The sequence below is a fragment of the Euphorbia lathyris genome, chromosome 8 (genome assembly GCF_963576675.1).
Source record: "Euphorbia lathyris chromosome 8, ddEupLath1.1, whole genome shotgun sequence".
Classification (NCBI taxonomy): domain Eukaryota; kingdom Viridiplantae; phylum Streptophyta; class Magnoliopsida; order Malpighiales; family Euphorbiaceae; genus Euphorbia; species Euphorbia lathyris.
The window spans coordinates 78,416,953-78,428,557 of record NC_088917.1 but is presented as its reverse complement, the minus strand read 5'-3'; the positions used below and the strand labels follow the sequence as shown (position 1 = coordinate 78,428,557).

Here is an 11,605-nt window from a genome sequence, read left to right as displayed (position 1 = left end):
AAGAAGACAGGTTGATTCTGTCGTTCACCTTTCCGTATTAGTTACAGTATAATTCGATCCTTTATCAACTACATCCTTGAACTGAATCTTATGACTATGGATAATGTCAAGTCACATATAGCGAGACGTTCGTTTTACTTGTACAGGCCGAGTCAACTCCAATTAGATAGGTTAAGTGAAATCTGTATTTCAAGTCTTAAGCTATCACCTTGCAAGGATTTAGAGTCAAGTCTTCCACAAGCGATCCATGGGCGTATCTCCCATTTATCGGGAGTGATAAATGCTCAATCCAATGTATAACTATCCTGTAATTACTTCCTGTGATACCCAACGTCTGCCGTTCACACCCCAGAGTCATCTCTGTTATGGATCGTTTTACAACAGGATAAAAGCGTCACATTCCGTAATCCAGAATTACTAATTAACATTCCTTTGAGTCTGAGGATTACTTATACCTATTAATACCAATGAGATGAATAGGTGACAAGGATGAATCTACATATCCTGTTATCTCAAGTCGGGTCCCCAATCCTAATGAACTCCTTTTCATTGGATCCACGTAACTGTCCAGATATCTGTATATATGAAGCTTGTGAGATCAGCTTTCTGTCTCGACAGAAGACATTGTTACATGCAAGTCTCAGCAGTGATATGTCAATCCTAAACATATTACTTGTCTTGGGGTGGTTTTAAGTTTATTAGTTTATTATAAAGTTTCGTCTCACTTCATGCTTGTATGAACACTTTATAATCACTTTAAACAAACTTATGGATTTCCTTTTATTAGACTTTATTTAGTTCTTAAAAGGGATTGCCTTTATATAGTTATGAAAACATATCTCATTAAAACAAATGATATAAAGAACACTTCATTTACATTAAGTTTGTATCCTAGAACAATTGTCTATAGGACACTAAACCCCAACACATCCCAAATGGCATGACTAGCCACTCGTACAGCCCATCTCTAGTCTTGAAAGCAGTTTTCCACTCTTCCCCAAATCGTGCCTAAGAAGGGAGGTCTCATAGTTGTGGAAAATGAAAAAAGAGAGAAATTTCCCACCAGAGTTGGGATATGATAGAGAGTATGTATAGACTACAGAAAACTGAATGATGTGACCAAAAAATATAACTTTCCATTTCCATTCATTGATCAGATGCTTGAAAGGCTTGCAAGATACAAGTTCTATTTCTTTCTGGATGGATACTCGGGGTACAATAAAATCCATATCCATCCTAAGGACCAAGACAAGAATGTATTAATATGTTTGTATGGCACATTGGTCTACAAAAGAATGCCTTTCAGACTGTGTACTGCACCCACTATGTTTCAATATTGCATGATGGCCATATTCCATAATATGGTAGAAAAGACTATGGAGATCTTCATAGATGATGTTTCAGTGCATGGCACATCCTTTGAGGGTTGTTTACAAAACCTTGAAAGGGTGTTAGAATGGTGTAAAGAAACCAATATCGTTATGAATTTGGAAAAGTGTCATTTTATGGCAACCGAGGGAATTGTTTTGGGGTATAAAATATCAAAAAATGGTTTGGAAGTGGATAGAGCAAATAGTGAGGTCATTGAGAAATTGGTTATGCCGACCATAGTCAATTATGTATAAAGTTTTGTCGGACATGCTGGTTTCTACAGACAATTTATTAAAGACTTTTCCAAGGTCGCACGATCGTTCTCTGCTCTACTCCACAAGGATGTGGAATTTAATTTTGATGCATCATATGTATCTGCATTCACACAACTCAAGAACAACTTAGTTTCATAATCAATTCTTATTGCTCCAAACTGGGATCTTTCATTTGAGTTAATGTGTGATGTTAGTGATTACTGCGTGGGAGTTGTGTTAGATCGGAGAATAGACAAGGACTTTCATCTAATATATTATTCAAGTAATACTATGAACGGCACACAATAGCATTACATAATAACACAGAAGGAATTACTCGCAGTTGTGTTTGCATGCGACATGTTCTAATCTTACTTGATACTTTCTAAAGTGAACATTTATACCGACCACTCTAGTTTGAAATATTTAATGGCTAAGCAAGACATCAAGCCAAAACTCATTCGCATGCTTCTTTTTGTTAAAGGAATTTGATGTAGAAATAAAGGATAAAAAGGGAGCGGAAAATCTGGCCGCGTATCATCTCTCACGACTGCGGGGACTGGTGTTTGCAACACAACCAGAAATACAAGAGCATTTCATTGATGAATACTTGAATGTTATTGAGGTTATTATGGTTTTTTGAATTTGCTAATTTTTTAGCTTGTGATATACATCCTTATAATCTGACGTACCAACAAAAGAAAAAATTCTTATCTGATCTTAAAAGTTATATATGGGATGACCATTTTCTTTATAAGATATGTAGGGATCAGATTATTAGGAGATGTGTCACTAAGGAAGAAAGTGGGGTAAATTAGATATGTGGTGTATAACTTTTACCCTGTTTCACACTTTGATGTACAATCTTCGATTTTGCATACTAAAATGTACAACTGTTGGGCATGAATATGACTATAATTAAACAGCATTTTAATAACATTTTATGTGCATTTCAGGCAAAATATTCCGAAACATATGGGCTTATAAGTGTTTTATGCAGATTGTATTGATCAAGTCAAAATGGGCAATAACACAGCCTATTTTGCAACAAACCGTAAGGAGTTGAGCGCCCTTTTGATCCAGCGGATTTTCGTTGTGTACCCGATGAAGGATAGCGACTAGACAAGTGACAGGTGCGGCGTGGCAGCAGTTGCAGGTGCAGAGTACGCAGGGAGGCAGGAAAGCAACATGATGAAAAGATGGATCAACCCTTGAGTGTTCAAGGGTCAACTTAAATTAATCATTCCCTAGTATTAGTAGCTGTAGGAAAACAATCTTATTTTGTAATATTTTGGTGCATGGTTCGTTTTTCTTCCTTTATATAGACGTAGTCGAGGGAAGGAAAAGGGGACACCTTTTTACTTTTGAGACAATCAGTTTTTAGTTAGAACTTTTGAAGAGAGGCGAAGCTCTCTTAGCACGATGACGCCTCCAATGGAGGTCTGTGGAATTTATGGTGGCTATTCACTCTTCACTATGAGTGAGTAGTCGTTTTGAATGGGTTTGGCCAGTTAGGGCCGGTTATGTAAGTCTTCTATTATCTTATTTATGAATGAATGGTGATATATTATGTTGTGCTTGATAAACTTTTAACTCCATTGCTTAAGGCATGTATGTTAGTGTTAGATGCATGATAGGAAACTGCTTTCATCTTCATGGAACTATTTATCAAGCATTCAACCCCGAAACAGAGATGTCAGGAGGTTGTATCAAGGGTTTTCTTACATAGAAATGTTGTTTCGATCGTAATGCAAGAAAGAACCAACTTTTGGGACGCTTGAAGTTGTAGTACGTCTTAGAATCTTAAGAACACACGAGAGTTGACTTAAGTGAGCATTAAAGTAGAGACCTTGACTTCACTTTACGTCATTCATGAATAAATAGGGTGTTTAGAGACTGAAAGTAACCTGTTCTACTGTGCTTGACCTGTTCTGCCTTTTTAGCATTAAATTCTCTTTGAAATCAACTAAAGCTTTGATCTTGTTTATGTTTGAACAACACCTCTCAAATTAAAGAATTGACACACACCACACACCCTGTTCTACAAAGTATTTCTTGTGAACTTTGATGCTCAATCCCTGTGGATACGATACTGGACTTATCATTTTATTACTTGTATCTAGTGCACTTGCTAGAGTCTATTCTGAGGACAACAAGTTCTTGGCGCCATTGCCGGGGATTGAAAGCAACAAAGTTTATACGAACTTTTCTGTGAAACAAGGTGTTTTTAATCTGTTTGCTATATAGTGTAGCCAGAAGGAATCTTTATCAGTTTATGCGCAGAGCTGGACCTCCTGTTTTTCATATTGATCTCGAGTTAGAGAGAACGTGTAGACGAAACAGAGTGGGAACTCGATGTGCAAGATAGAGAGAACGACAAAGAGAGAGAAGAATGGCTGGAAGGGTACCACCCGAACAACTAGTTCAACCAAACCAAGAAGAAGAAGGGGAGAATAACAACCCTCCTGTCATGCGAATCAGAGATTATTCGAGACCAACCACTAAAGGACATTCGTCATGCATCGTGTTGCCCAACGAAGGGAACAACATGTTCGAGGTAAAAGCATCTATGATACAAATGTTGCAGGCTGCCGTACAGTTCAATGGATACCAGTCGGAAGATCCAAATGGGCATATTCTTGAGTTTATCACGTTGTGCAACACTTTCAGATCAAACAGGGGCGTTTATGACGATGTAATCAGACTGAAGCTGTTTCCTTTTTCCCTAAGGGACAAAGCGAAGACTTGGTTAAACTGCTTGCAACCAGGAACGATCACCACTTGGGAAGAAATGGCTGGTGCGTTCTTAATGAAATATTTCCCACCACGACAAGCCATTAAGCTCAGAAATGAGGTTTCCCATTTCGTGCAAGAAGAAGATGAATCACTAGCCGAAGCATGGGAAAGGTACAAGGAACTAGTAAGGAGAGTACCCAATCATGGCATTCCTATGTGGATGCAGATGCAGAACTTTTACAATGGGGTAACCAACATCTATAAGATCCAGATCGAATCTATTGCCAATGGAAATCCCGAAGATCTGGAACCTCGGGCCTTGTACGACCTTATTGAGAGGGTAGTAAGCACAAGTTATAACTGGCACTCTGCCAGAAGTGAGGGAAAAAGAGCGGGAAATGAAGATGTTGTGTCAAAATTGACAAGTCAGGTAGAACAACTTGCTAGACAGCTCGGCAAGATAAATGTGTCCTCGATCCACAATGAACCACCATTCAATGACATCTGTGATTTTTGTGGAGGCCTTCATTTTAGCATCAACTGTCCAGGAGTTAAGCAGGGAAAGGGTGCGCAGGCAGAATGTGATTATGCAGGGTATAATCAGAGGAATCCGCCTAACCCGTACTCTAACACATATAACCCTGCCATAAGAAACCATCCGAATTTTGGATGGACAGGCCAGCCGAACCAGCAGGAACAACCGAGATATCAACAACAGCAAGGAGGACATTACCAAAGACAACCTCAGCAGCATTACAAACAACCTGTTCCACCAAAGGAAGATATAGAGCCAGATATGAGGACGATGATGATGCAGTTCATGAAACAGACACAACCATCAATTAAAAATCTGGAAACACAAGTCCTTGCTCAATTGGAAAGCTAAATATTGAAAATTCACTATGTGACCTAGGAGCTAGCATAAACCTAATGCCTTATTTTGTATATGCTAAACTTGGATTAGGAGAACCCCAACCTACTCGTATGTCAATTCAGTTGGCCGATCGATCAGTATGTTACCCTAGGGGAGTGGTAGAAGATGTGTTGGTAAAAGTAGGAAAATTCATCTTACCTGTTGATTTTATCATAATGGACATAGATGAAGACCTGCACGTTCCTATTATCCTAGGTCGACCATTTTTAGCCACGGGTAGAGCATTGATAGAGGTGGGAGAGGGACAGTTATTTTTGAGGATTAATGGGGAGGAAGTCATTTTCAAAATGAACGAGGCAATGAGACGAGCAAACAATAATGATGACACATGTTGTTTCTTGGATGAGTTTCAAAGTCTTTCTACTTTGCAGGAACAGGACACTCTAGAGACTCTATTGGGAGAAGAAGTGAACTTATGTGAAGGAACAGGCTGTTCCATTGAATCCAACTTACCGACACCTCCTTTCGATCCTACTGTTCCTACTCATCAAGAGCCACCAGAGATACCAATTGTGCCAGTGTCTAAACCAGAATTGAAACCGCTACCTGCACACCTCGAGTATGCCTTCTTGGAACCACCCAGCGGAAGTCTAGTTATTATATCATCAAAGTTAACTCCTGATCAGAAGGCGCAGCTCATGGAAGTTTTGCGAAGAAACAAGGATGCAATCGCATGGAAAATTAATGACATCAAAGGTATCACTCCGGCAGTCTGTGTCCACAGAATCTCGATGGAGAAGGAGCACAAGCCATCTGTCCAGCCGCAACGCAGACTGAATCCCCACATGAAGGAGGTTGTGCAAAAAGAGGTGATCAAGCTTCTTGATGCCAACATTATTTACCCAATCTCTGATAGTGTGTGGACCAGCCCTGTTCACGTTGTACCAAAGAAAGGAGGAACAACTGTAGTCCTCAATGAGAAAGACGAGTTGGTGCCCATGAGAACAATAACAGGATGGCGAGTTTGTGTGGATTACAGAAAGCTCAACGAAGCCACAAGGAAGGATCATTTTCCCTTGCCCTTCATTGATCAGATGTTGGAGCGGTTAGCGGGATATGCCTTCTATTGTTTTCTTGACGGTTATTCAGGATACAACCAGATTGCAATTCACAGTGAGGATCAAGAGAAGACAACATTTACGTGTCCTTATGGGACCTATGCCTACAGACGAATGCCGTTCGAACTGTGCAACGCTCCAGCCACTTTCCAAAGATGTATGATGTCCATTTTTCATGACATGGTGGAGTGGACCGTAGAAATATTCATGGACGACTTCTCTGTTTATGGAAACTCTTTTGAGAGCTGTTTAAACAACCTCGAAGCAGTGCTTGTGCGATGCAAGGAGACCCACTTGGTTTTGAATTGGGAGAAATGCCACTTCATGGTTATGGGAGGTATTGTTCTCGGGCATAAAATTTCAGAAAAAGGGATGGAAGTGGACAAAGCGAAGGTGGAAGTGATAGAAAAGCTGGCTGTTCCGGCCAATGTAAAAGATGTGCGAAGTTTTCTGGGGCACGCAGGGTTTTACCGCAGGTTTATCAAAGATTTTTCAAAGATTGTGCTACCCTTATCAGCATTACTTCATAAGGAAGCGGAATTTTCTTTTGATGCAAGCTGTATAAAGGCGTTCGAACTACTAAAGAGCAAGCTGATCAACTCGCCTATACTGGCAGGACCAGACTGGGAACAACCTTTTGAGATGATGTGCGACGCTAGCGATACTTGTGTGGGAGTTGTTCTTGGACAAAGGATAGAGAAGAAGTTTAGGCCAATTTATTATGCAAGCAAAACATTAAACGAGGCCCAGCAGAACTACACCACTATCGAGAAGGAGCTTCTTGCAGTTGTGTATGCCTTCGACAAATCTCGACCTTACTTGGTGCTGTCCGAAGTTGTTGTGCACACAGACCACACTGCGCTACGTTACTTGTTCACGAAAAAGGATGCTAAGCCTAGGTTAATCCGCTGGTTATTATTGCTTCAAGAGTTTGATCTCGAAATTAAGGATAAAAAGGGAACAGAAAATGTCGCGGCTGATCATTTGTCAAATTTCTCACCAAAGCAGCCAGGAACAACCAGAGATTTTGGAAAGATTTCCAGACGAGCGACTATACGCCGCACAGCCTGCGCCATGGTTTGCCGATATTGCTAATTACCTAGCAAGTTCGCTTAAGCCTCACAACCTGTCCACTAATCAGAGGAGGAAGTTTTTTGCTGAAATTAAATATTATTTTTGGGAAGAACCCTTTCTTTTCAGGTTGTGCGCCGACCAAATTATTCGAAGATGTATATCTCAGGAGGAGGGACATGATGTTTTAAGCCATTGTCATGATCGAGAAGCTGGAGGACACCATAGCGCTAGCAGAACTGCAGCCAAGGTTCTTCAATCAGGTTTTTTCTAGCCAACACTTTTTAAAGATGCCAATCTGTTCGTTCGCACTTGCAATGAGTGCCAACGAACAGGCAATATCTCAGCTAGAAATGCCATGCCCCTCAACAACATAGTTGTTTGTGAAATTTTTGATATATGGGGAATAGATTTTATGGGTCCATTCCCTACATCTTTTGGGCATAAATATGTCTTAGTGGTTGTAGATTATGTGAGCAAGTGGGTTGAAGCAATGGCTAGTCCCACCAATGACGCCCGTGTGGTTGTAAAATTCCTGAAAAGGCTGTTTGCCCGATTTGGTGTCCCACGAGCGATCATTAGTGATCAAGGAACCCACTTTTGCATTGCCAAATTTGAGAAGCTGATGGGCAAGCTTGGAGTCTCTCACAGAATTGCCACACCTTACCATCCACAAACAAGTGGACAGGTGGAGATTTCCAATCGTGAAATCAAAAGAATTTTAGAAAAAACTATTGGCAGTTCTAGGAGAGACTGGGCAAACAAGCTTGACGATGCTCTTTGGGCATATAGGACAGCCTATAAAACACCAATCGGAATGTCTCCGTTTAGATTGTTATACGGAAAGTCTTGTCACTTGCCGGTTGAAATGGAACACAAGGCTTTTTGGGCTTTAACATTTTTAAATTTTGAGCAACAGGGTGTTGGAGATCAGGGAAAACTTCAACTCTGTGACATGGAAGAGTTAAGGCTGTTCTTGTATGAAAATGCCGTAAATTACAAGGATAAAACAAAGGTGTGGCACGATAGAAAAATCCAGACAAAGACGTTCCACGAAGGTCAAAGAGTTCTCTTGTACAATTCGAGACTCAGGTTGTTTCCTGGGAAGCTTAAATCAAGATGGACAGGGCCTTATTTGGTAAACAAGGTGTTTGGTCATGGTGCAGTTGAAATTGGCAAGGACTTTTAAGGTGAATGGGCAAAGATTGAAACCCTATTTAGAGAACGATCACACAAGGAAGATCGATACAGTTAACTTTCAAGACCCCCCAAGCCAGTAGAAGCACAAACAGGGTGTTCGCTATAAACACCAATTGTAGCACAAGTAACAATGCATTTAAATTAGTTTCAATTTCAAATTTTGTTAAGTAGTGTCGAAAGTAGTTTAGATCCATTTTGTGTCGAGCAGTGGTCCGTAATGAGTATCTCCGGAATAAGCACAATTGTAAAACTTACACCTTTTCATAAGGGTCAAGTTTTACGATTTTACTTGTTCAAATAGGGAGTTGATTTACCCATCAAATAGGGCTATCATTGGAAGATGGGCGGCGAAATAAAAGCCTGAAAAAGTAAAAACGTCTAATCCTATGTCACTAGGTTCTTATTTCATTTGCTCTCTCTTTCTCGATGCAATCGAACGGATAGGGGAGCAGTAAATTCAAAATTTGAAGCGTGACCGTTCGTTACCCAGGGGTCTATTCCAAGGTACGCGCCTTTTGCCAATTTGTCCAGGTGGCGTCCTTTGGACCGCCCTCATAAAGACGGGTTGGCAACAGACCGTTCCATCTCTCCCTACTTAAGGAGACCTACCTCATTACGGTCCCTTGCTCGATTTGTTTTCTTTTTCATATATTTCTTTTCACTAGTCACCACATGCTCTGTGCTCTTCACCATTGGGAAACCCTATTTAAACTTGAGCACAGCATGAGAACTCGTGGCTCTGGTAAGCAGGTGAAAATCGAGGGCTCATCGAAGAAAGAAAAAGCTAAGGGAAAAATGATGGGGGCAGGCTCAGTTGCTTTCGTTCCGGACGAAAAATTGGTGAAAAAGCTTGCTCAGTTCAAGGATGCGGCCACACAGAAATACTACGAGGAACTTGCGCAGCTAGAATTCGGGCCTGTGAGGACAGTCTGCTGGGACACCTTAAAAATGATCAAACTTGATCAGCGGGTGCGGAACCTCATGGAGGCAGGCCATTTCGGCTGCTTCTTTGAAATGACTGAGCCGACCTACAAAGAACTCACGTTGGAATTCCTGGCTACGTTTAAGCACCATTCCGAGATTACTGACCCGGACGAGGAAGGCAAGTTTAGTTTTAGGTTAATGACTCACACCCAGCGGCCTTCATTGAACATGTTCAATAGTCTATTGGGTGCCACGGATGACGATGACCTTGAGTCGGAAAGTTACAAGGAGGCGTTCACGCAAACCCCAGATGTATTTGACCCACATGCCTTCTGGCAATCTATTTCGAACCAACCTAGGTATGACGGTAGTGTTTCCAAGGCTTCAAATATTGATGACTATGCCGTCCGGTACCTCCATAAACTGGTCTCTGGCACCATCTTTGCCCGCGAAAACCAGGCCACTATTCCCCATATCGACCTTACGGCATTGTGGAGTATGACAACTGGGCCCAGAATGAGTCTAGGCTATTGGTTTGGGGAGTACATTGCTAACTTCGGGAAGAAGAATTCCTTGGTCATCTGCTGTGGGAGCATCGTGACTCGGATTGCAGTAGAAATTGGAGTCTTTAAGCCAGAGGACCACACCCGGCTCACTGTTGTAAACCACCCTGACCAGATTGATTTAAGGAGTTTACAGAGCATGTGTTTTGGGAAAATGGTGAATGGGAAGTGGGTCTAGATGGCAGACTTTGTTGAATCAAGGAGAGTTGAAAGCCGCAAGAGAAAGAGTGAGCCTACTGTGTTTGTTTCCTCTGAGTCCGAGCAGATTGCGCCCGAAAAAGACCTCGCTTTTTACAAGAAATGTGCAAAGCTCACCAATGATGATGTTATTTGTAAGTTCGATGCCCTGTTTGCACAGAATGTGGCTAACCGCGACCAAATCCATGCCCTGGAGCATAAAACTGCTATTCTACAAAGTGAGGTGGATATGTTGAAGCACCTCTGTGTAGAAGAGCATGGGCGGGAAAGTCCTTCGGGTTCCTCGATTAAAAGTCCGGTAAGAGCGAAATCTGATGTCCCTGAAACAAATGCCGCTACCTCCTCGAAAGGGGATGGTGCTGCTTCCGCTAAGGATCGAGAGGTTGATTCCTCTCGTTCCCCGCTTGTCTAAAACCTCAAACTTGTCGCTATCCAAGCATCCGGTAACACTTATAACCCTTCTTTGTTTTTATTGTTACACTACCATGTTATCATGTTATGATTCTTCTATCCTGTTGTTAGAGTAACATTGAGGACAATGTTTATTTTTATTTGGGGGTGGAGTGCATGCGTTTAAACTACTGCAAATCTACTTGAGCATAACATGATAAAAAAAGATGAAGCATGCTGTTGTTGTAGTATGATAAGTTTAAGCAAATTTCCCTCTAATAAAATCTTGACGTCCTCCTTAAGCAAATCGCATAATATGTTTATGTAGTCATTTCACTTTCTGTTCCGTTTCGCAACTAATTGTGCTTTTGTGATTGCAAATTTGAGGTGATAGCTTTGTTTTATTATTTGAGCTCCCTTTTGAATCGTGAAGTTCTGAAAATTTTCAAGTTTTAACTCAATCTTCACTTAAAGAATCTCCTGCTCCAATGCAAAAGCCCTGAAATGTGAGAACTTGAGCCTACATTAGCATGAAAATGCGATGATTCCTCATGAGAGGGCTAGTGCATATTGTCTTTAGGTAGGTATTGCTTTGGTTGCCTAATCAAAATGGTAAAATTTTGGATGGTCATAGGAGGAAAAAGGCAGTTAGATCCCAAGTTCACTCTAGAAAAAGCCTACTTGTGCTTTGCACTCACATTTTTAAGATATCCAACTTGAGCCTTAACCTATTCTTTCGCAAACACAAATTTAAGGAACCAATTCCCTTCACTATAATCCCAAAAACACCTTGAATTTGTCTCATGCTCAAAACAAGCTGCTCGAGAGAAAGAAAAATGAAATTTTTTTTGAGAAAATCTGTGTTTATAATAATCAAACGGTGAAAGGTTGACATTTGAGGAATGA

At 40.9% G+C, this 11,605-nt stretch overlaps 1 non-coding gene across 1 annotated transcript; it reads right to left on the bottom strand.

Annotated features, from left to right (window-relative positions):
* Positions 1–4,464: 4,464 nt before the first annotated feature.
* Positions 4,465–4,571, bottom strand: LOC136204359 (small nucleolar RNA R71). The gene has a single exon (XR_010675202.1). It is a non-coding gene; the product is annotated as a small nucleolar RNA R71 (small nucleolar RNA).
* Positions 4,572–11,605: the final 7,034 nt, after the last annotated feature.